The sequence below is a fragment of the Pongo abelii genome, chromosome 17 (genome assembly GCF_028885655.2).
Source record: "Pongo abelii isolate AG06213 chromosome 17, NHGRI_mPonAbe1-v2.0_pri, whole genome shotgun sequence".
NCBI classification, from domain to species: Eukaryota; Metazoa; Chordata; class Mammalia; order Primates; family Hominidae; genus Pongo; species Pongo abelii.
The window spans coordinates 1,247,259-1,271,400 of NC_072002.2; the positions used below are offsets into that span (position 1 = coordinate 1,247,259).

The 24,142-nt window shown below is 38.0% G+C and overlaps 1 pseudogene; it reads right to left on the reverse strand.

The window, feature by feature from the left end:
• Positions 1-20,334: 20,334 nt before the first annotated feature.
• On the reverse strand, positions 20,335-22,085 carry LOC129053744 (C-terminal-binding protein 2-like; annotated as a pseudogene).
• Between the last annotated feature and the right edge of the window lie 2,057 nt (positions 22,086-24,142).

A 24,142-nucleotide genomic window follows, 5' to 3' on the forward strand; every position in this document is an offset into this window, starting at 1 on the left:
CATAAAAACCCTAGAAGAAAACCTAGGCATTACCATTCCGGACATAGGCATGGGCAAGGACTTCATGTCTAAAACACCAAAAGCAATGGCAACAAAAGCCAAAATTGACAAATGGGATCTAATTAAACTCAAGAGCTTCTGCACAGCAAAGGAAACTACCATCAGAGTGAACAGGCAGCGTAAAAAATGGGAGAAAATTTTTGCAACCTACTCATCTGACAAAGGGCTAATATCCAGAATCTACAATGAACTCCAACAAATTTACAACAAAAAAAACAAACAATCCCATCAAAAAGTGGGCAAAGGATATGAACAGACACTTCTCAAAAGAAGACATTTATGCAGCCAAAAAACACATGAAAACATGCTCACCATCACTGGCCATCAGAGAAATGCAAATCAAAACCACAATGAGATACCATCTCACACCAGTGAGAATGGTGATCATTAAAAAGTCAGGAAACAACAGGTGCTGGAAAGGATGTGGAGAAATAGGAACACTTTTACACTGTTGGTGGGACTGTAAACTAGTTCAACCCTTGTGGAAGTCAGTGTGGCGATTCCTCAGGGATCTAGAACTAGAAATTCCAATTGACCCCGCAATCCCATTACTGGGTATATACTCAAAGGACTATAAATCATGCTGCTATAAAGACACATGCACACATATGTTTATTGCGGCATTATTCACAATAGCAAAGACTTGGAACCAACCCAAATGTCCTACAGTGATAGACTGGATTAAGAAAATGTGGCACATATACACCATGGAATACTATGCAGCCATGAAAAACGATGAGTTCATGTCCTTTGTAGGGACATGGATGAAATAGGAAATCATCATTCTCAGTAAACTATCGCAAGAACAAAAAATCAAACACCGCATATTCTCACTCATACGTGGGAATTGAACAATTAGAACACCTGGACACAGGAAGGGGAACATCACACTTCAGGGTCTATTGTGGGGTGGGGGGAGGGGGGAGGGATAGCACTGGGAGATATACCTAATGCTAGATGACGAGTTAGTGGGTACAGCGCACCAGCATGTCACATGTATACATATGTAACTAACCCGCACATTGCGCACATGTACCATAAAACCTAAAGTATAATAATAATAAAAATATATATATATTGTTTTGATCTATTTAGATGTTTGCACGTTTATTTTATCTCAATGTTTGTTCTCAGGAAGAGTATTTTTCTTCATAAACTAAACTTTCAGGAAATTTTAAATGCATTTTACTGAGGTAAATATACTCAGTTTACATTGCTTTTGTGTATTAAGGCACATTTTTCCTCAATCCTGAAAATAACTTTTGAAATATATGTAATTTTAAATTTACATGTTTTTCCCTCAGAACTTTGAAGACCATAATCTACTGGATTCTTGATCTTATTCACACATTGAGAAATAGGTTTGTTTTCATTGCTTTATAATTAATTTGAATCTTATCTTAGATGGCTTTATGTGATTTTCTCTATTTTGGTATTATGCCTTTAACTATTGTTTTTCTTTTAATAGGTATGCCTTTAAGCTATTATAATTAATTATTTTAATAATTATATTTTTTATTCCCTATTTGACATTCACTCCACTTTATTTATTTAAACTGGTACTTAAACTACATGACTTATTCTAGATTTTCATGTATTTTAATTTTTCATATTGTTTATTTGTTTATCCCTATTGGGACTCCTAAATATTCACTTCATCCTACCTTCTAATTCATAATTCCTTTTTTCATTTATGTAAATTTTCTATTTATTCTATCCTTTATGTTGAAATTTTTTTACATTTAAAATTTTTACCTAATTATTTTCATAATATACTTTATTTTTTCTTACTTTTAAACTTTTCCTCTACTATATTTAATCATTATAACTACTTATATTATTTCTATAATATATATACAATTTTGAGATTTATTAAGAGCTAATGGTACAGCCGTATTTTGATTAGTAGTTTGTTACTGAATAACTTTGATCTTGATGACTTTTGCTTTGTATATCTTAAAAAGAATAGTAGATTTCATTTTATTATAAATGACTGACCTCAAATGATGGGGTCATTGAAGATTCTGTGTAGAGGTATTTTATTCCACTGAAAAGATATCTGTAATGTGAACAATGCTCCCTTTGCAGACACCTGAAATGATTAAGTCAATGTATTTATCTAAATTGTCCTGATTAAAACACAGGGTGTACATATGAACCAGAAACTAATATGAGGATTGGTGTTAATTCCCAAATCAACCAAAGAGGAGAAACACCACCTCCACTAACTACTCTAACCTATTTTTTCTAAACTTTTGTAAATGTAAGGATTCTTGTTTTAGATAACATAGTCAGATACAAATACTCCTGCATCTATGCTGCTGTGACATTATACACACCAATCAGACATGTTCAATTCTAAAAACTTGTGCTTCCCTTATTAGCAATTCCAAAAGGTAGCATCAACTTCTAGTCTAATTTTTATTCTACAGCTTTGCTTCTTTATTCTTTCCTGAAAAATTATTTGTGGAGGTAGATGCCTTTGAAGTTTCTCATCATATATGGTTAATTCAGGTTGAAAAGATAAGATTATCAAATTTTTGCCAGAAATTCTGATATACCCACATTACATCTTTGAAATCATTGGTTGTCACACTCCTGCTGACATGTGCGTTTAGGAGAAGTATATAAAAGTCAGTGCTTTGCAGTTTCTGCGGGGTTGAAATAAACAATACCGGACATCTTGGCCACTGAGGCTCACATGTAGATTTTCATTCCCAGTCCCATCACTTAGATTCAGGGACACCTTCCTGAGGGGCTTTTGGTCGAGGCCTTCTTCAGAAACTTTTGTTCAGATCCCTGTTTCGGGAGAAGAAATGGAACTTTGATAATAATTTTTACACATTCTTATGAATACTCCATGCTTTTTACTCTTGCTCATGCATTCTCCTCTACGCACACCTGCCCCATTTTTCACAAAATTTCCGGCCTGTTTTTAATGAGGGGGTCACCTCGGCAGTGAGACTGTGCCCCATGTTTGCACTGATCCATCTGACCCTTTCCTGGTGCTTTTCCATGAGGAAAAAACGGAACAATGAGGAGTCGGTGCTTCATGTGATGTTGCCTGTTGCTTACCACACTCACAGAAAGGAAGACAAAAACGCTTAACTATTACTTTGATGTGGGCCTCTTGCTTTAATTTCCAACTCTGATATCAAGCAGTTTAGCTCTTCCCAGCTCAGCTCAGCTCTTGAAATTTCAAGGAAGAAATTCTGTTTTTATTGGTCTAACTTTTGTGTCATTTATATAGAAAAAATGTTAATAAAATTGCATCATATATTTAAAAATTGAATGCCTTCTGTTTTGCCATTTAACTGAGGAGAAAATTTGTGTAGCCTATTGGAACTATTAATGGTGAAGCTCCAAGTACTAATATTTAGAAAAATTAAGGAATCAAAATCCAACTATTTCTTATAGCATTTCTTTTTTTATAAACTTTCTATTTTATTGTTTGTAATTTAAAAACTTCTGTAGAAAATAGTTTAAAATTTTCAAAGTTAATACAAAATTAATTTCAGAATTTGTGTTTGCATAACCGTTTGTTGTAAGTAGCTAATATTAATAAATTTTAATCATCAACTATTATCTGAGCTGCACATTAAAAACTGTGTTAATATTTGCTCCTGCCTAAAATATAATACATATTTACGTAATCTAAGTTACTAAAAATTACATAATTTTGCATAGTAACATACACACATATAAATAATCAACATACACAGGTCAATTTTTTTCTATTTCTTACTTACATTTTCTGTTTGATATTTGTATCAGAACAAAGTGTTTATGTCCTACTATCATAAATGGGTATTTGCTTATTTTGCATTTTGTTAAGTTAAATAATCAGATATATGCTTAGCTTCCCCTAGGTTAAATTTTTTACGTAATTGTTATTCACATAAATAATCCAGAAAATATTTAAAGTTTTTAAAAATTTTTCAGTGCCCTCACTGTACATAATATAATTCTATTTGTCAAAGTGTTAGTGCTGTTTGCATGATATAAAACAACATTTTAGTGGTATCGACTAACTACATTCCTGTAGGCATAGCTTACTTTTGTGTTCCTAAAAGTGCTTGCAAATCAGTTCCATGCCACAAGCCTTCGTCTTCAACCAAATAAGAATGTCTCAGAGACCCACAGAAATAACTGCGCCAAGTACTCTTATAAAGAGGCTTTGATAGAATGACCTATATAACTTTGAGACACTATCACTGGACTAAGTTATTTCTCTAATTCTAGCAGAGAAGCATATGTGCTTACAAGATACAGTAAAACAAATATTAGTAAAATAGGAATGAATGAACTGATGATGGATGATAATAGGTTTTGTTTGGAATGTGAACATAAAACATTCCTGCTATTATTTCCTTGATATCTAAACATGAGTTAATGAGAGCTGCTGTTACATGTTATACACCCTTTAGAAGGCTTGTGGTTTTTGTTCTTATCTATATGCATAGTTTTCTGTATTTGTGATTTACAATCTCAGCACTTTTCATAATTATAGCTATATTTGTAGTTGCATACAATTGAGTTGCATAGTTGTAGTCCGTAGCCAGGGGATGGGCAAGGAGATGCAAACAATTCCAGAGTGTTATTACCTTCTGTTCCAGTGGACGTTCTTGAGGCTTCATTGCTACCTGGCACTCATCTTTCATGAGATCCTTTGTGTTTCCGCAGCCTCTGGCATACACCTAGGGTGTGGGTTTGCCTGGAAGCCAGCATCTACCTGTAGAAAACAGGGTTTTCCATGACCTAGTCATTGAATAGACTCTTCATCTACCTCTGCTGTTGAGAAAACATTGTTTCTTCTTCAGGAATTTCCACCTTCTTTATCAAGGACATCGTGTCATTCTTCAGGGTCACAGAATGCTCTACAGCCTACTTCCTGGTATCCACAATGGAGGAGATTAGTTGCACCTGAATTCAAGGAATATTCGAGAGGGGTTACAGTTGCAGAATTCCAAGCACCCTCAGTCTGACAGTGCTGATGTTGGAAAGACACATGGGGACTTGCCACAAGGGAGGCATTTTGCAGGGAGGCCTCAAACGCAGGGCACACCCCTACAGGAGGGCTCTTCTCCTTGTAACAGTCACTTAGCCACTAACAGAAAGGCAACACTTAGAAAATTTAAATGAGGACCAAAATACTAACTCTAATCAGTTTATTATCTCAAAGAATTGGAAAAACAAATTTTTCCAATAATAGGGTATTAGAAGGGTAAACAAAGTATGCCTCTTCTTTGGAGCTACATATATGTATTAAAAATGGGATATACAAATAATTTTTTTATGACATGGAGAAGTGCTTATGAGAAGATATACCATTAAACATATTAATTAAAGGCATACATTAAAAGGTATAACAAAACTTATACATTAGAGCTTAAAATTTAAAATGTGCAGAAATATGACTGAGAGGAAATATGCCGAATTATAAGAATCGAGGTGTTTCTTATAGGAATCAGGATCCTGTGAGAAACTGAATTGCCTTATTGATTCTCTTGTACTCTTATAGTTTCCAAATGTTCTACAGAGAGTGTAATGTAGGACCGTAGTCAGGAATAAGCATCTCTTTAAATAAGCAGTAGTGAAGTTCAAAGGAAGGGTGCGGTATGGGTCTGTGTGTTTCTTTTAAGATCTAATTTTTTCCACGTAGTGCTTCAGAAAGAAGAAGGCAATTTCAACAACTTAACCCCATCATCAAGAGGGTGTTACTTAGGTACATTATGGGAGGTCATAGATAAACAACCAGGCGGCCACTAAGCCTCAGAAAGTCCGTGATATCTATTGGCCTGTGAGATGATGGTCTGCATTTCCTTGAAGGAAAAAAGCAGGTTTTAAAACACCAGAACCGAGTCAAATGCTAAGTTTAAATAGAAAGATTAGAAAGGCTTATGCATGAGAAAAAGATTCAGAGTATTCAATGGTTAATTCTGGCTATTTCTGAGTAATTTAAAATTACCTTTAATTTTTTAAATTTTAAGTCCAGGTGCGGTGACTCATGCCTGTAATCCCAGCACTTTGGGAGGCCGAGGCGGGTGAATCACTTAAGACCAGGAGTTTGACAGCACTATGGGCACCATGGCAAAACCCAGTATCAACCAGAACCACAAAAATTACCCAGTTGGTGGTGTCTACTTGTAGTCCCAGCTATTTCGGAGGCTGACGCATGAGAATCGCTTGACCCTAGGAGGTAGAGGTTGCAATAACCCAAGATCTCACCACTGCACTCCAGCCTAGGTGACAGAGCAAGACCTTGTTTCAAAAAAAAATTATTTTAATTAGGAATCAAATAAGTTAATTGTCAACTTACACTCTATTTACTTTTTAAACATTTCAAGAATTGATATTATAATTTTGTGTCAGTTCCTTATAAGAATCAATAAAATTATTTTTAAAATCCAACCAATTTTAAAGCTGTTATTTCATTAGACTCCCTGGCAAGAAAGCCAGGGGAGGTTAGAAAATTTGGAGAATGTAGAGGGAAGTTTGGGAAAAGTAGAGGAATGTATGGAGGGCAGAAGGCGTGAACGTCAGGGAAACCCTCCGCTAGGTCAGTCTTCAGATGTGTTGGTGGACTTCTCCACTCAGCCTTGGTCATGTTTGCCAATGACCACATCTTGTCTTCTGACTGAATGCTACTTTCAAGAAGCTGGTGTCTAGAAATCTTTTCTCAATTTTAGTGTCTTTTATTATTCAGAGGTTGAAAAGCAAGCCTCCACCTAAAGTGCCAGTCCTGGGGCCTTGATGAGACCCTTTGCTGAAGAGAACCTCCACTTGACGTGGGGGTTCTTATTTTATACAAAATGAGGACAAGAGGGAGCAGTCAAGCAGCAGTAAACCAAATCTTAAGCAAGAACCAAACTCTTGGGGGAGTTTGTTTCTTTCTGTCACATAGTGCGCAAGTTCTGGAGAGATTATAGAGGTGAAGAATAATAAAAGATTTTATTTTTGAAATATCTTGCATGGTTGTCCAGGTTGGAGTGCAGTAGCATGATCATAGCTCACTGCAGCCTAGAACCCCTGGGCTCAAGTGATCCTCTGTCTGAAACTCCCACACAGCTGGGACTACAGTTGGGAACCATCACACCTGGCCAAACTTTTTTAATGTTTAAAGTTTTTTGTATAAATGGGGTCTTCACTATGTTGACAAGGCTGGTGTCAAATTCCTGGCCTCAAGCAATCCTATCCTCTCAGCCTATCAATATACCAGGAATACAGGTATGAGCCACCGTCTCTGGCCAGGCCCTTTTTAATGTTTTATTCTCCCAAATTCTTCTCAGAAAAGTCAACATGCACCAAGTATCAGCTGAGATTTGAACTTCAATCCTGAGGTGAAATCAGTTGCAAAATTCTCCATTCCCAACAAGGGTTAAATGGAGAAAGAAATGGTGAGAGGGGGCAGCTTGATTCTGGCCATGCTAACTGGGCACCTATTGTGTGCTGACAAGACCCACAGAGCTCCTTCCAAGCTCCAGCTGCAGCGGACAACCATGGTGTAGAAGGCATAGCACAGAGGAGGGAGCCTTAGCAAGCGGAGCACCCCTCCATGGAGTATTGACACTCAGCCAATTATTTCCATCAATGCTGGTTTATTCTGCCCAAGGGAATACTTCATAGCACAGAGGAGGGAGCCTTAGCACGTGGAGCACCCTTCCATGGAGTATTGACACTCAGCCAGTTATTTCCATCAATGCTGGTTTCTTTCTGCCCAAGGGAATACTTTTGGGCTGTCAGGAACATCACACTAAATGTTCTGAAAACTAGTAGAAGGTATGAGGGGTTGCATTAAACCATTGTGAGCAAGAAAATGTATTCAAACTTCTTAGATTTGGTTAAAACAAACTTTTACTAAAAGGCAGCACAGAGTAAAGATTGCCTGTGGGAATTTAAAAACATCTTAGAAAACCACTCCTTTCTCAGTTTAAGAGGAAAGGCTAAAGGCTTCTGTGGGATAATAAGAAAAAACCATATTTATGTAATACTTTGACTTTCTATTGGTCTTAACCACCGTTGCTACATAATTATTCCAAAATGTTTCTCTTATTTACACACCGTACTGTTCAAAAGTACCTCACCGATACTGTAACCTCCAACTAATCCACCTCATAGTCCCTGACCACCACAGAGGCCTATTATCCTCTGCTTTTTACTGTCCCTCTCCCCAGTCCAGCAAACTCATTTCTGCATAAACCTTCCTGCATAAACGTCCTGCATAAACCTCCTGGGTATCTGCCCTTATTTATCTGCACCCTCTGCTGAGATTGTTTTGTCTTCACCCATCCCAAACCCATCCATACTTCCAGTGCATTACCAGGGGTAATTATCTCATCCACCCAGCCTGATTTTTAAACTTACCTTCCTGCCCCCACCCTCTCTCCACTCTGAACAAGCTTTAACTAGGTTCTTGTTAAGTTTTGTGGTTCAGAGAATCTGATAGTGTGAGTTTCCCGAAGTAAAGATAATGCCTTAATAATTTTCACTTTAATTGCCTTTTGTGCAGTGTTTTGCACATAATTTAACACACTAAATCCTCCCTGGGTAAATGTATAAAGCTTTGCAATGTCGTATTTCACTCCCTTAGAGTTTGACTCTTTTCCCATAAAACCATCCAGAGTCCCGTCTAACCAGAAAGAAAATGCTCGTGGTGGTTACCTAACATTGCTGAGAATTCCCCATATGTATGGGGCAACTGGCTGCTTCTCAGAAACTCCCTCTTTCTGGCAGACATCCCTGCTGAGAATGGAAATAAATGCTGTCTATGCCAACTCTCTAGGACAGTATCGGTTTCATCTAGACTAGTTTTCACAATGAGGAAACAGCATGCACACAAGTACTTTATTCTCACTCTTTGACCCTTGGGTTTATTAACAAGGTGAAATTATACAGACGAATAAATTAGTTTAAATAAAAAAACAAAAAAAAATGTAACTGAGGGAAGAAATTGAAAATGCAATAAAAATAGAAGATATTCAGGAATTCAATGTTATTGGTGCATAGAAATGCTACCGATTTTTGTACGACTGCTTTTTACTGTCACTCTCCTCAGTCCAGCAGTCTCATTCCTCTTCCCGCATAAGCCTTCTGGGTTTCTGCCATTTTTTATCTGCACCCTCTGCTGAGATTATTTTGTCTTCACCCATCCGAAACCCATCCATACTTCCAGTGCATTACTGGGGTAATTATCTCATCCACCCAGCCTGATTTTTAACCTTACCTTCCTGCCTCCACCCTCTCTCCACTCTGAACACGCTTTTACTAGGTTGTTGTTAAGTTTTGGGGTTCAGAGAATCTGACTAGGATGAGCTTCCCGAAGTAAAGATAATGCCTTAATAATTTTCACTTTAATTGCTCTTTGTGCAGTGTTTTGCACATAATTTAACACAATAAATCCTCCCCGGGTAAATGCATACATCTTTGCAATGTCGTATTTCACTCCCTTAGAGTTTGGCTCTTTTCCCATACAACCATCCAGAGTCCTGTCTAACCAGAGTGAAAATGCTTGTGGTTGTCACGTAACATGGCTGAGAATTCCGCGTATGTATGGGGCACCTGGCTCCTTCTCAAGGACTCCCTCTTTCTGTCTGGCATCCCTGCTGAGATCGGAAATAAATGCTGTCTATGCCAACTCCCTAGGACAGTATCGGTTTCATCCAGACAAGTTTTCATAATGAGGGAACAAGAAGCATACAAGTATTTTATTCTCACTTTTTAGCCCTGGGGTTTGTTAAGAAGGTGAAATTATACAGAAGAATAAATTAGTTTAGCTGAAAAAACAAAAAAAATAGGTAACTGAGAAATTGAGAATGCAATAAAAATAGAAAATGTTCAGGAACTCCATGTTATTTGTGCATAGAAATGCCACTGATTTTTGTACATTGGTTTTGTGTCCTAAAACTTTACTTGCTTATCCATTCCAGGAGGCTTTTCAAGTTTTCTCCAAAAGGAGTTTTGGAGAGTCTTTAGCATTCGCTACATAGAGACTCATATTGCAAATAGAGAGAGAGAAATCAATTTTTTTTTCTATTTGGATGCCTTTTTTTCTATTATCTGATTGCTCGTGTAGGATTTTTAAATCTAATTAAATTGTGTTTGAGCGATTTTTGTACATTTTAATATGTCTGTAATTAATTTTATATCTGAATAATGTACCCTCATAAAGGAATGTGTAACTGTTTTATTTAGTTGTTTTATTATTGATGCACATTTGATTTGTTTTCAGTTTGGAAAAGTACCAAATAATGCTGCTTCGAGTACTTTTCTGCATTGCAAACTATGCTGGCATTTCTATTATACCTAATAGTGGAGTTGCTGGGTCCTAGAGTGTGGTTAAGTACATCATGTAAGTTAGGAGATACTACCCAGAAGTTTTTGAATATGGTTATAACAGTTTACACACAGAACAGTATAAGAAACTTCCAGTTGCTTGACATCATCACTAGTATTTAATTTTATCAGTTTTCAAAAATGTTAACTATTGCATAGTGGTATTAAATTGTATTTGTAGTATGCATTGCTCTGATTCATAAGGATGTGGATATGTTTATCTCTCTACTTGTTGGCCCTTCGGTTCTGTATGTGGAACTCCTAGTCACATGTTTGACAATTTTGTTCAATGTATTGCATCGTTGTTTATTAATTGATCGTATTTAGTTAAATAACCTAGATATAAGGCTTTCGCCACATAAATATATGGCAAATGTAGACTTCCACTCTGTTCTTTCTTTTCTACTCTCCTGAAGGTTTAATTTCTATGAAGAGAAGGTTTTAATTCTAATAAGATCCAATTTATAATATTTTTGTCTTGATGGCTAATGCACTTTGTGTCCTAAGAAATCTTGGTCTGTGCCAAGGTCATGAACATATTTATCGATGTCATCTACTAGAAATATTGTTTTCAACTTCACCTTAAAATTTAAAATCAACTTATCATTGAAATTTGTTAATGATGTAAGATAGTATTTCTTTCTCACATAACCAGTTGACCCAAGGCTATTTACCTAGAAGACTGTCTTCTCTCCACTGCTCTTCTGTGCCTCTTTTGTAATATACAAAATATCCAATTGTGTGGGTCTGAGTTGGACTCTCGAGTTTTTCTAGTTTTCTTTGTGCCTATTTTGGCATTACTAACATACATAGCTTTTATTACTATAGCTTTAATCTAAGTCTGAATATATACCATTGTAAGCTCACAAGCTTTGTTATTCTTCAGGGCAGTTTTTACAGTTCTCTGATTTTGTATATGTATTTAAAATTTTTAAATTGATTAGACAGCTTCCACAAATTTTTGCCAAAATATTGTATTGTGAAAATACAAATCTATAAATCAATTTGGAGAGAAGGTACATAGAAACAAAGCAAAACAAAACACTAATAATCTCCAAACCAAACTTAAGGAGAACCCCACAGTAAGAAAAGAAGTTCCAAAATTGGAATAAATATTTGCAACCCATGAAATTACAAAGGGGCTCACACATACACTGTACAAAGATCTCTATCTTCTTTTTTTTTGTTTTAACAGAGTGTCGCTCTGTCACCCAGTCTGTAGTGCAGTTGTGCAATCTCAGCTCACTGCAATCTCCATCTCCCAAGTTTCAGCAATTCTTCTACCTCAGCCTCCTGAGTAGCTGGGAGTACAGGCATAGGCCACCATGTCTGGCTAGTTTTTTTGTGTGTGTTTTTAGTGGAGACGGAGTTTCACCATGCTGGCCAGGTTGGTCTTGAAATCCTGACCTCAAATGATCCACCTGCCTCCGCCTCTCGAAATGCTGCAATTAAAGGTCTGAAGAACCACAGCCGACCTGTAAAGATGTCTTAAAAATTAGTTAAAAAACAAACAAAACAGAAAAAGAGAAAAAAGAAATATCTATGAAGTTAAAAAGAAAAAAAAAGGCAAAAGATATTATTTTACAGGTCTAGTACCCTGTGCCCCTCACTGTAATGGGGATGGACATGGGCTTCACAGGACATGAAATGCATCAAACAGTTGCTGGTTGAACGTGATAAATTCTTGTGGGACCAGCCTCAAGAGCAGAGCCCGTGGTGCATTGTTTCATCCCCTAGCCCTACATAAAAAAACCTGGCTGCGCCATGCTCTATGCTTACCTGCATTGGCCATTGCCAGAGCCCTGAGCACCTATGCACACCTAAGCCTGCCCAAACTCACCCCATCCTAATATTCTTTCTGGTATTGAACATGACAACATGTCGTCACTGAACATGTGCTTATACAGTTTTGTGTTCAATACCTTATTTTACAACAGGAAGACTGAGGCCCAAAAAAGCCAAAGACTGGTCCAGATTGCAGAAATTGGGCAGAACACAGAGTATTATGAAGGGAGCCAGCTTCCTAGGCTTTGCATGCACCCCACCCGTCAGATTTGCTTTGGAAATGAGCGCCCCTAAGTCCTGGCATACCCTGTGCTCTACTTTCTACCCGGGCATTCTACTATTCCACTTCTCACATAGGTGTGCAGGCATGCACACACAAACACCACACACACACACACAAGCTTCTAAAGTGGAGATCATGGACGTGAGGTTAGGGAAGAGGAAACCAGAGAAGTGACAAAAGGGGAAGAAATAGTAGAGACAGCTTTGCCATGATGCAGAGGCATCTTCCCCCCAGCTACACTTCCAGGAGCTGACAGCATAGGCTGAAAGATCCTCCAGGTTCCCTGGGTTCTGCCGGGCCTGGGGACCTCCCCAGCTGTTTCGAGAGGACAGGACTAGGGTTGTGACTCCCACCTCTGTGGGCACCTGGAACTAAAATGACCTCTGCCCTCCCCCACCACCCCGTGTGATATAAAGACAGGCTACGCGAAAGAAAGAATCCGTTTTCTCCCTCATAAATGGGGGTACTTGAAGGGAATAATATCAAGGATTTCAGATACTCATAAGTGTCTCTTCGCCTTGGCTTTTCATTGGTAACTCACTGCGCTTTGAGACTCTAAGAAGAGGCTTTTCAGTTTCTAGAGGTCCTTCAGAGAAGAGAGAGGCCTAGAGACTTGGACAGATGAGGACTTGGAATAAAGCAGAATGTGACAATTCACTGGGCTCTGGAGTGTGGGGCCGAGGAAAAAATACTAGTTTTTGGGGTGTCCTTGAGATCTTCATTCGGAAGTGGAAGAAAATAGTGTCTCTGAATGCTGTTAAAATGTTTAATGAGTACACAGCACATCCAAAGAGGCTGAGGAAAATAGGAATCAAGGGAGGCTTCCTAGGTCACTTTTATGGCCCTTGGAGCCTTCAAATACTGCTCCTTTTTCCCAGGGGTCTCTGAAGAGCCACTGCCTTGAGAATCCCCCAATACAGGTACCTGTTTTGTGATGCTTCACCCTGGGGCTACAGTGCTAGTGACAGCCTCTAGGTGGCGGCAGACTCCGTGTTTCTTGTGCCCGCTGGGCTTTACTGGAGCAGCTGGAGCCAGAGGCAGAGTCACGCTGAGGTCCTGCACCTCCTGTTATCATTCATGATCTCCAAATTATTGGGTGGCCAAAAGCAGGGAGAAGGGCTTTGTGATTTTCCATGTTATTTTACTCAGCGACTCTTTCCCTAGCACTCACCCTGTGGCAGCTACCTTGGTAGGTTCACCATGTGGCACCAAAAATGATTATGTTATCCCTGCCTCTCCGCGGGGAGCTCACAGTCTAAGGACTGCAGGACAAAAACACTAAAGCAAGTACATGCAAAATAAAAGAGCATTTTATAATGGAAATAAAGTGGAATGTTGGGAGGGAGGGTTGGGGAGAGGTTGCCTGGAGGGGACATGAATGCCTTGCTGAGGTGACATTATGTTGAGACCAGAATGGCAACAGCGAGCCAGTCCTGTGGAAAGTGTGTCAGGAAAAAGCCACTCTTTGTGAAGAGACTCACAGGCATAGGTGAGTTCGGCAGAGGAGGTTAGGAAGGGACCAGTGTTGCTGCAGGCAGCCTGAGAAAGAAAGGAACAGAGTGGAGGGAAGATCCTGGGGCCTGAAAGAGGAGGTTAGTCATTTGCTCCTCTCTGACAACATGGCCCTGAATTTTAGCACATTTTGACAACAAATACTATCTCACAATATTTGTGAATAAGAATCTCGACATAGCTTAGTTTGGTGTCACTGCCTCAAGGTCTCTTACTTGGGTGGGGCTCTGATTTCAACTGAAGCTGGATTTTGGGGAAGATCAGCCTCCACTCTGCCTCATGGAAATTGGCACGATTCAGTGTGAACTGAGAACCCGAGTTCCTTCCTCTCCATTGGTCTGGGCATCTCCTCAGTTCTCTATCATGTGTGTCTGTACCTAGAGCATCTTAGGACACTGGAGATCGCTTCCTCCTCTTGAGGATTACAATAGAGAGATGAAAAATGAAAGAGATAGGCAGACATGTGCACAGAAAAAGAGAGAAAGGGAGACAGAGAGATTGAGAGAGGAAGCACAAGACAGAGCAAGTAGGAGAAAAATAATATTTTTTTTAAAAATGTAACTTTGGAAGTTGCAACAGACTATGTGATTTCCTCCCCCATTCACATTCCAGAACCTTAATGCCAAGTGTGATGGCCTTAAGAGTTCAGAGGTAATTAGGTCCTAAGAATGAGGCCCTCATGATAGAGATTACTGGCTTTGTAAAAGAAACCGCAGATGGCTGTCTCTCCCTCTCTCTGCTAAATGAGAATACAACCTGAAGTCCACCATGTGTATTCTCACCTCTGTCTCCCATGCAGTAACACTAACAGTTTCCTCATCTGTCCTTTCTACTTTCTTTAAAAGAGGATGCTGATTGCAGACAACACGTGACAGATGCATTTCAAATCACAAAGGAGTTGAGATATACGTGATTTTAGTTTTAAGTAGAATTTCCTGAAGAGTTTTAGTTACAATACCATGTTCAAGAGGATGGTAGTGAAACTCATAGTAAACACTTGGCAAAACATAGGTTATGGGGCAGCCATCTGCTAGAAACACTTCATAGGGGTTTATATATGAAACGTGAAATATCATAGGTTTAATCCTGGCACAGAAACAAAACCAAGTGCACTGCCCTTGAACAGCTGACCAGTCCCCAGCACAGGTCCATATCAAGAAACGGATAAGAATGAATCCATTTAACCCCAGAAAGGTCTTCATTTGCCCAAATTGAAAACCAAATTTCACTCAGGAAACTAATGTTGGGTTTAATTAAATATAAGTCGGTCATATGTTTTCAAAATTAAATTATATGTGCGTTTGCTTGTCTCTATAAATATGTCACCAACTTTGCTCATGGCTCATCTTCTGTATTTTTTGGCTGATTTTCAATGGTTTTCTTATATTGTATGTATGAATAGTTATTGAAATAGTCTTAATTTCACCATGTGTTTAATTATAAATCTATACTTCCTTTGTGTGAGAGAAAATCTTTTGTGAACCAAATTTAATTTTTGGAAAGTTTCATAACTCCATATTTTTTTCTTTTAAAAATTGTAATTGTGGTAAAAACTCATAATGTAAAATTTACCGTCTTAATTCTTTTTAAGTGTATATTTCATTAGTGTTAAGTACATTCACATAGTTATGCAAAAGACCCGTAGAACTTCTATGTCTTGCAAAACTAAAATTAAATGCCTTTTAAGACAATTGCCCATTTTACCATCTCTTCAGCCCTTGACAAATGCCATTCTAACTTTTCTTCCTATGAGTTTGTCTACTTAAGGTACCTGATTATGAACGGAACCATACACTGTCACTTTGTTGCTGGCTTATTTCAATTAACATGATATCCTCAATAATTATCATATAATGTGTCTTTTTAAAGACTGGATAATGTTCCACTTTGCGTATGCGCCACTTGTTATTAAACTCTTCATTGGTCAAGGGACATCTCGGTTGTTTCTGCCTTTTGGCTTGTGTTAATAATGCTGCAATAAATTTGGATGTGCAAATATCTCTCCCGGATCATGTGTTGTATATTTTAAATATATAGCTAGAAGGGGGTTTGCTGGATTATATAATAATCTCATTTTAATTTTTTGGAGAGCTTTCATACTATTTTAAAAATCACTTTGAGATGATAGATTATTGTGATTTTGCTTTGCATTTTTCTAGAAGAGTGATGTCGAGTATCCTTTTAAATGCCTAGTCATTTCTATATCTTCTTTGGAGAAAGTCATTTCAAACATTTACCATTCTAAATCAAGTTATTAACTTTTTTTGTTGTTGAGTTTTAGGAGTTTATATATTTTGAAAATTACCATCTACCAAATATGTGAATAGAAAATATTTTTACTCTTTTCTGTTGTATGTATGTATGCACGTATATAACTCTATACAAGACAGGTTCTTGGTATGTTTTCATGGCCACTCTCAAACTTTTGGCCTCAAGTGATCGTTCTTCCTTGGCCTCCTAAAGATCTAGAATTATAGGCATGAGCCACCATGCCCAGGTTTCACCCACTTATTAGGTGACATTTGTATGTCACTAAATGTTTTCTTTGATGTGTAAAATATTTGAAGCTTAATGTAGTCCCTTTTTTTGTTCTTTTCTTGTTTCTTATGAATTTGATGTCATACTTAAGCAAAGTTTTAAGACTTATGTCATAAGCTTTTCCCCTATGTTTACTTCTAAGAATTTTATTAGTTTTTATGTTTAAGTATTGAATCCATTAAAAAAAACTTTTCTTTTTGTATATGATACAAAGGAAGCATTCAACTTTATTTTTTTCTCTGTAAATATTCAATTTTGAAAATTCTTTGTTAAAGAGATTTTTATTTTTCTTTTGTGTGGTCATGGAAAGTTTATGGAAGACTATTTTATCACATATGCAACGGTTTATTTCTGGGATCTCTATTCTGTTTCATCATCTATGTATCTGTTTTTGTGGCAATACCATATTGTTTTTATTTTTATAGCTTTGTATCATGATTTTTAATCAGAAAATATAATAACTCTTTGTCCTTTTTAAAGGGTGTTTGGCTAGTCACATTTCCTAAACAACGTTTAGAATTATACACAAAAGTTCTGCAAAAATATATACCATTGGGATTTTGATGAAAATTACATTACATTTTTATATCATCATGAGTAGTACTGATAACTTCTTTTTTTTTTTTTTTTTTTTTTTGGAGGTGGAGTTTTAATGAGTCAGTTAGGCTGAAGGGCAGTGGTGTGAGCTGTGCTCACTGCAGGCTCTGCATCCCAGGTTCAAGCAATTCTCCAGTCTCAGCCACCAGAGTAGCTGGGATTGCAGTCATGCACCATCACTTATAGCTAACTTTTGTATTTTTGGTAGAGATAGGGTTTTGCCATATTGGCCGGGCTAGTTTCAAACTTCTGATCTCAAGTGATCCACCCACTTTGGCCTCCCAAATTCCTGGGGTTACAGGTATGAGTCACACACCTGCCCTGACATCTTAATATTAAATCACCTCACATTTCAGCAAGACTATATGTAAGATTTTGTGTAATTTCCTCTTATTTACGTATTTGCCAAATTTTCTTGCTTTTGATTTCTAGTTTATTTACATTATATGACTTCACTTTTCTTAAATTTAATAAGACATGTATCCTAACAGAATGCACCATGTGTGATTGAGAATATTGCATATTTTGCTGCTTTTGATTGCAGAGTTCTGTAAATGCTGGTTAGGTCTATAATGTTCAGGTTTGGCTTTCTTCCTGATATTACATCTGACTATTCTAGTCATTATTGAAACTGGAGTCTTGAAGTCCACAATTGTTGTGTTGCTATATATTTCTTGCTTGACTTCTGTCAATATTTGTTTTACATATTTGAAAGACGAGAATCAGTTGAACCTGGGAGGACGAGGTTGTAGTGAGCCTATCGCAAGATCGTGCCACTGCCCTCCATCCTGGGAGACAGAAACTCTGTCTCCAAAAAAAAGGAGAGACGTCAGTGTTATCTACAGTAATAAAAAATTTAATGTATTTTTTGTGAAAATCCCAATGGTATATAATCGCAGATTTTTCAAATTATATTTATATGATTTATAAATTATTGTTATAGATTCCTTTCAAGTCAACACATCTCACCGTTACAGAATACCAATCTGTCTCGTTAACACTTGACTTAAGATATATTTTGTTTACTATAATTATTACCATGACGCTCCAATTGTAACTACTTTTTGTATAATATATATTTTCTTTATACTGTTACTTTCAAGTTACTTGCGTCCTTAGAGCTAAAGTGACTCATGTAGAGAGCACATTGCTAGATCTTCTTTGTTCTTAATCCATTAAATTATTGATTCATTTCTTTAAGTTATTTAATTTTTATATTTGAAGCAATTACTGCAGTTAATGAAGTTACTATTATTATTTGTAATTGTCTTCTGTGTTTCTTGTAGATGTGTTATTTATCATTTTTTCTCTTACTGCTTTATTTTTGTTTGTTGATTTTGTAGTGACGTGATTCAATTTCTTTCTCATTTGCTTTTCTATACATTCTACAGGTTTTTTTGGTAATCATCTTGAGAAATAAAGACTATATAAATCATCTTAAAGTTATGACAATATATAACAACTATATTTCAACTGAATGCAAAGTTGTACCTTTTCATATCCCCCTGTGTTATTAATATCACATATTATCTTTTCTTAATATCTATGAACACACATTTATGCAGATTTGTGCTACATTTTTTAAACTCCATGGCAATATTTTGAAAGTTTTTGCACCATCGTTATGATAATAGAGATTTTTATACCTGTTTATATATTTATCTTTAATAGAGGTTTTTCTATTTTCATGTGCTTTTATGATGCTGGGCAGAATCATTTCATTTTTGGATGTGATAGACTTTCTTTAACATTTCCTTTAGGACTGTTCTAGTGGTTAGTAACACACTCAGCTTTTATTTATTTTGGAAAGGCTTTTTTTTTTTTTTTATTTCTGAAGTGAAATTATTCCAGTTGAAGGATTTTGTTTGGCAGTATTTCTTCTTCTTTAATTATCTTGTCATCTGGGGATTTCTCAGCTACTTTTTAAAAATAACCTCTTTATTACTTTTCTCCTATATTGTTTTTCTTAGACTCCTTTTATAAATACAATGGTCCACTTGATGATGTGCAGTACGTCCCATATTTTTTCTCTATTTAAAATATTTGTTTTCATGGCTCAATATTTACAACTACAATGTCATCAATTGTGTGATTTTTTCTGCTTTATTGGTCTGCTTTTGTGACTGTTGATTGAAATTTTAATATAGTTGTTGTGTTCCTCAGATTCACAATTTTTGTTGGTTTCTAAAAATCTTTTTATTGATATCTCATTTTCTTTATGTATCACTTCTTCTAATATTATTTTGTTGTCTATGTTCTGTTTGTGTTCATTAAGCAGTTTTTTTCTAATTACATTTTATTGAAAACTGCACTGAATGCTAAATGTCCATCTTTACAATGAACATCTACAGTAACGGTAACTCACACTAAAACAAATCATAGTTCTGATAGGCATTATTTTTCTGTTCGGGACAATTTTAAAGTTTTTCTTTTGTCACAAAAACAGGAATGTACCTAATGAAAGGCTCAAAACAGGCCATCTTTTTAAACAAAAAGTCAATGATTCACAAAAGACTATGAATAGAACATGTAACTAATTGATGTAAATCTAATAGGATTTGTTAAAATCAGTCACATCCATTACATCTGAAGTGTTCTTCTATAAAATACGTGAAGAAAAGAAGATTTTATCAGTGTCTTAAAAAGTGGGTTTGTTCATAGACAATCTGATAAGTTACCATTAAAACTGTTTCCTCTGACATAAGGAAATGCAACATTATTTTTCTTGAACCGTTTTAGTGCAAGACTTTCCACTCAATAAAATAGCAGAGCATCTGAAACTGAGAAAATATATTTTATTACAAACAGCTTGTGAAATTTAATACTGCTTTATTTATTATTATTTTTTTTTTGCATTATCGGAGGCTTTTACTGAACTTACAACCAACTTGCCCGCTCAGTATGCAGTTCAGATGTGAGAGACGTTTCTCTGTACAGGAGCCGGTACTGTCTTCAATCCTATGTGTGCAGATGTCTAACACAGGCAAACAGTTTACTCCACATTTTCTAGTAATGTGATCTTCCTATTAGCAAAAAGCGGTAACCAGTCCCTGTAGACTGAAGGGACTCAAGTCACAAGATGTGGATTTCCTCCTCATGGTTTTTATTTTGATGTTGGAAGTCTTGATGCAACATTCTGAGCAGGGTGTTCCGGTCCTGCTCTGCCCAAGGGACTGATAAAGGAAAAAGTTCTATATATTCTTTGTGATTTGACTCACAGATGAATAACTTAACACACAATAATGGAAGTTGATGCTTAATAAATCACACCCTATTATTTCACAGCATCCGTAAGCAGACGACATCTTCAGTTTTCTAACTCTTGTAGTTTTAACACTGCAACATCAATGATGTATATGTCCAGAATCAGCTAAAAAGAGCGTCAGATTCTTTTTCTGTTAGTTCATCTATTTTTCACTGTCCTTGTTCCCAAGTGTATCAGAATGATTACCCGCCGGCATTCTCTACTATTTCTCGTTGGGGTGCTCTCGATTGTCCTCGTGATTGTGGGCTGGTTGGGAGAGGGCGCTTGGGAAGTATGTGCCACTCTCGGGAGTTTGTGAGTCACTGGGATGCATCCAGGGATGATCCCTTCCATGGATGCAGGAAGTCCTCCTGGAGCCACGCCGACGATGACTGGATGAATTGCTTGCTGGTCTGTTACTGACCAAAGCACAGATATGACAAAGAATTCCTTATTCACAGTTTCTTAAGCTTCCTGGGATGGGACCTGTGATGGCTCAGCGGATCTCGGTGGCAGCTGCCTCCTTCATCTCCAGTGACGCCTGCTCGCTGTAGCAGGCAGTGTGAGGAGTGCAGATGAGATACGGAACATCTTCAATGGACCCTGAGCCAAGCTAAAGGGCTATGACTCATTCACGTCGAGGGCTGCCCCTCGTATCTTGCCCTCCTTGAGGGCCTGTGCTAAGGCTTTCTCATCCACCAGGCCAGAACGGGCTGTGTTCACAAGGAATGCTCCCTGCCTCATCTGCTTTATGGTAAAGTCATTGATGAGGTGGTGTTTATGTTCGCTGAGACTGCTGTGCAAGGAGACGCAGTCGCTCTGATACAGCAAATCCTGCTGTGTGTAGATCTTCTGCACGCCCAGGAACAGCTCGATTCCATCCTGCAAGTAGGGGTAATAAAATATGACGCTGAATCCAAAGGCGGTGGCTGGAACTGCAAAAGCCTGCTGCGTGCGACCGTAGCCGATGAGGCCCAGCGTCTCCCCACGAACAGGGGCCACTCCCGAGGCCACCTCGCAGATCTGCTCCACGCTCTGAACCCGCTTGCCTTCCCACAGTGCCTGTTACAGCCATGTGTTCCTCTGGTGCATGTTGAGGATGTGGCAGATAGTGGAGTCGGCTGTCTCTTCCACGGCTGCGGACGGGATGTTGCACACAGCAATTCTGAGCTCGCCAGCAGCCTTGATGTTTACGTTGTCGTAGCCACTGCCCACCCGCACGATCACTCTCAGGGCCTTGAAATTTGCCAGGTCCTCCCTGGTGGGGGTTATGGTGTGGTACATCATGGCGCCCACGACTCTGTTTAGAACCTTCTCGTGGATCTCCTGCGTGGACTGCACGTCACAGAAGGCCACGGTGGCCAGGTCCTTCAGGATGGGCATGTCCACAATGCAGTCGCGGCCGTCCAGCAGCGCCACCACAGGGCGGGGGTGCACGGGGCCTTTCATGATCTGGAGGCGAATTCCTACACAAATTCTGTCCAATCGCTCTCTCTTAAGTTTGCGCTTATCCACAAATGTCATTCTTTAGGGAACTTTGCAATTCTCAGATCAAAAGGCAAAGCAGTCCTCTAAGAACTTAGGGGAACTCGGAGGCGTCTGCGGGCATGACTCCACTATGAATCCTATATAAATTTGTTCAGAAAATCTATACTTCACACGATGGGCTGTCCATCTTTGTAAGGGAATACAGGTTCATTGGTTCAAAGCAATTTAAGGTGATGAAACCTGTTTGCTTGCAACTCAGCCACCATCACACAATCAATCAAAGAATCTCACCACGACCCCAGGTCTGGAGCTCCTGGAGTCCGCGAACGCTGGAAGTGGATGAGGTTTCGGCCCGGTGCAGCCTGGTCCTTGCTCCTGCTCTGAGCCTGGGGCCACCAATGTGTCCGGCATGGTCTCCAGGCTCCTCCTTTCCTGGTGCCCCGCGTACCGGAGGAGTGCCGGTCTCATTAAGCGACTTTGATAATTATTTTGATTTTTAAACTATATAATGCAAAAACAAAAACAACCACAACAAAAGAATAAACCTACAGATTTTGACCTTTCAAGATCAACAAAGATTTTTAAAGGTCAATATTTGTAGGTTTATTTTATTTCTTTAATTGGGACATGTTTTCTCTGTTTTCTGCCTTCTCTGTACACCCTGCAATCTTTTGATGAGATTCAGAAATTTATAAAACAACTGTGTAACGTAGTATGTAAAAAGTTTCTTACTACAAGATAATACAGCAGTCAGTGAGGCTGAATATTCTGGTGCTTCACTAACAGGGTCTTCGATGTGTCTTCTCTGGCCTTCTGTGTGTATTTTTAAGGTAAATATATTTTTCCCCTTATTTTCCAGACACGGTAGTCCTTTGCTTCCGCAGTTGATTGCAGTGTTTGTATCTCTGAGGCTGTGATAAGCATTCAGCTTCTTTTCTCAGCAGTCATAAGTTGTCGTTCTTATTACTCTGCCATTTTGTTTAGCACTCCCTGTTGGGGGAGACAGAATCTAGTCACCAGCGGTAGCCCCAAAAGCCAAACCTTTGAACATATGTTCCACTATTCTCATTGTATACTGAGGGAGATACTAAAAGTTGGAAGTTTTCTCTTGAGCCCAATTTCTGGGAAAGAAGAAGGGATGTGGTGAATGTAAGCCAGACCTGGTTGCCTTGTACAGCAGCTTTTCCAACCTGACTTGTACTGTTATTTTTATGGCTGTGTTTTATTTTAGGCTTTTAGCAGCCTGCAACCATGGTTTTCAGGTTCTGTCTCTAGTGATAAGCAGAAAAGGGGGATGAGGAAAGGGCCTTGCTGGCTCAACCAGAAACAGAAACTAAGAACTCATGGCTGTGGTCTCCCTTGGACGCCCCTGTTCCACAGTAAAGGAAATATCTTTGGAATGTAAAAAGAGAGAGAATAATAGGCATCACCCCAATAGGAAAGAATGAACAAATAACAAAGATGAGAGGTGCAAAGGCCAAGGAGAAAACTTTAAAAATGTGGTGTTGGAAGTTCTGCTTCAAAGAAATTGGTTCTGGAAAATACTAGATTTACTTCTTTTGCTGCCACAGATGGAAATTTCCTACCTTACGCTGATTATGCTCCTAAATCTTCTAAGGCTTCTCTTGTTCCTCCACTAACATTCCAGGGCATTCACAGTGAGAGCCAAAGTTCTCCTCTTCTTTCTGTTATTCCCGTGAAGGCCTTGTGGTCTGAGTGCTTTTCCATTGTTTTTTGGGATCTGAGGAAATCTGCACATTTTGCGAGACTTTTATTTTAAGCTGTTTTGTAAAATCTGTGCCTCACGTCAGAAGTTGTGAGAGTAAAAGTGCAGACTTTGGGTTTTGGTTCACATATTTCAGAAACACAAAGGACAAATGCTTCTGCTTCATAATTTTCAGTCCTGTGATTTCAAATGTGATCGTGTAAAAATATCGGAAAAAAATTTATCAGAGCCAAAGCACTTCAGCACATATGATAAAGTTGAATCTTCTATTTCACTTTATTCTTTTTTTCATCTCTGGTAATGTAAGTCAAAAAGTTTTCTTTTCCTTCGTAGAAACTAACTTAGAAATGTGAACTCTCTATGCCAAGCGCCTCACTTGTGGAATAGTTTATTGTAACCACTCATTTCAAAGAATTTTTAAAGACCTTAGTGCCATAAAAAAAACTTAGAAACTTGCCAAGAATAGAATAAATTCTTAATTGTTACATTATTTCTTAATGAATTATTTTATTAATTAATCTTATACAAAGCTTACTGGGACTGTGATCTGTACGTTTTCCCTGTCTTATTTTTATGT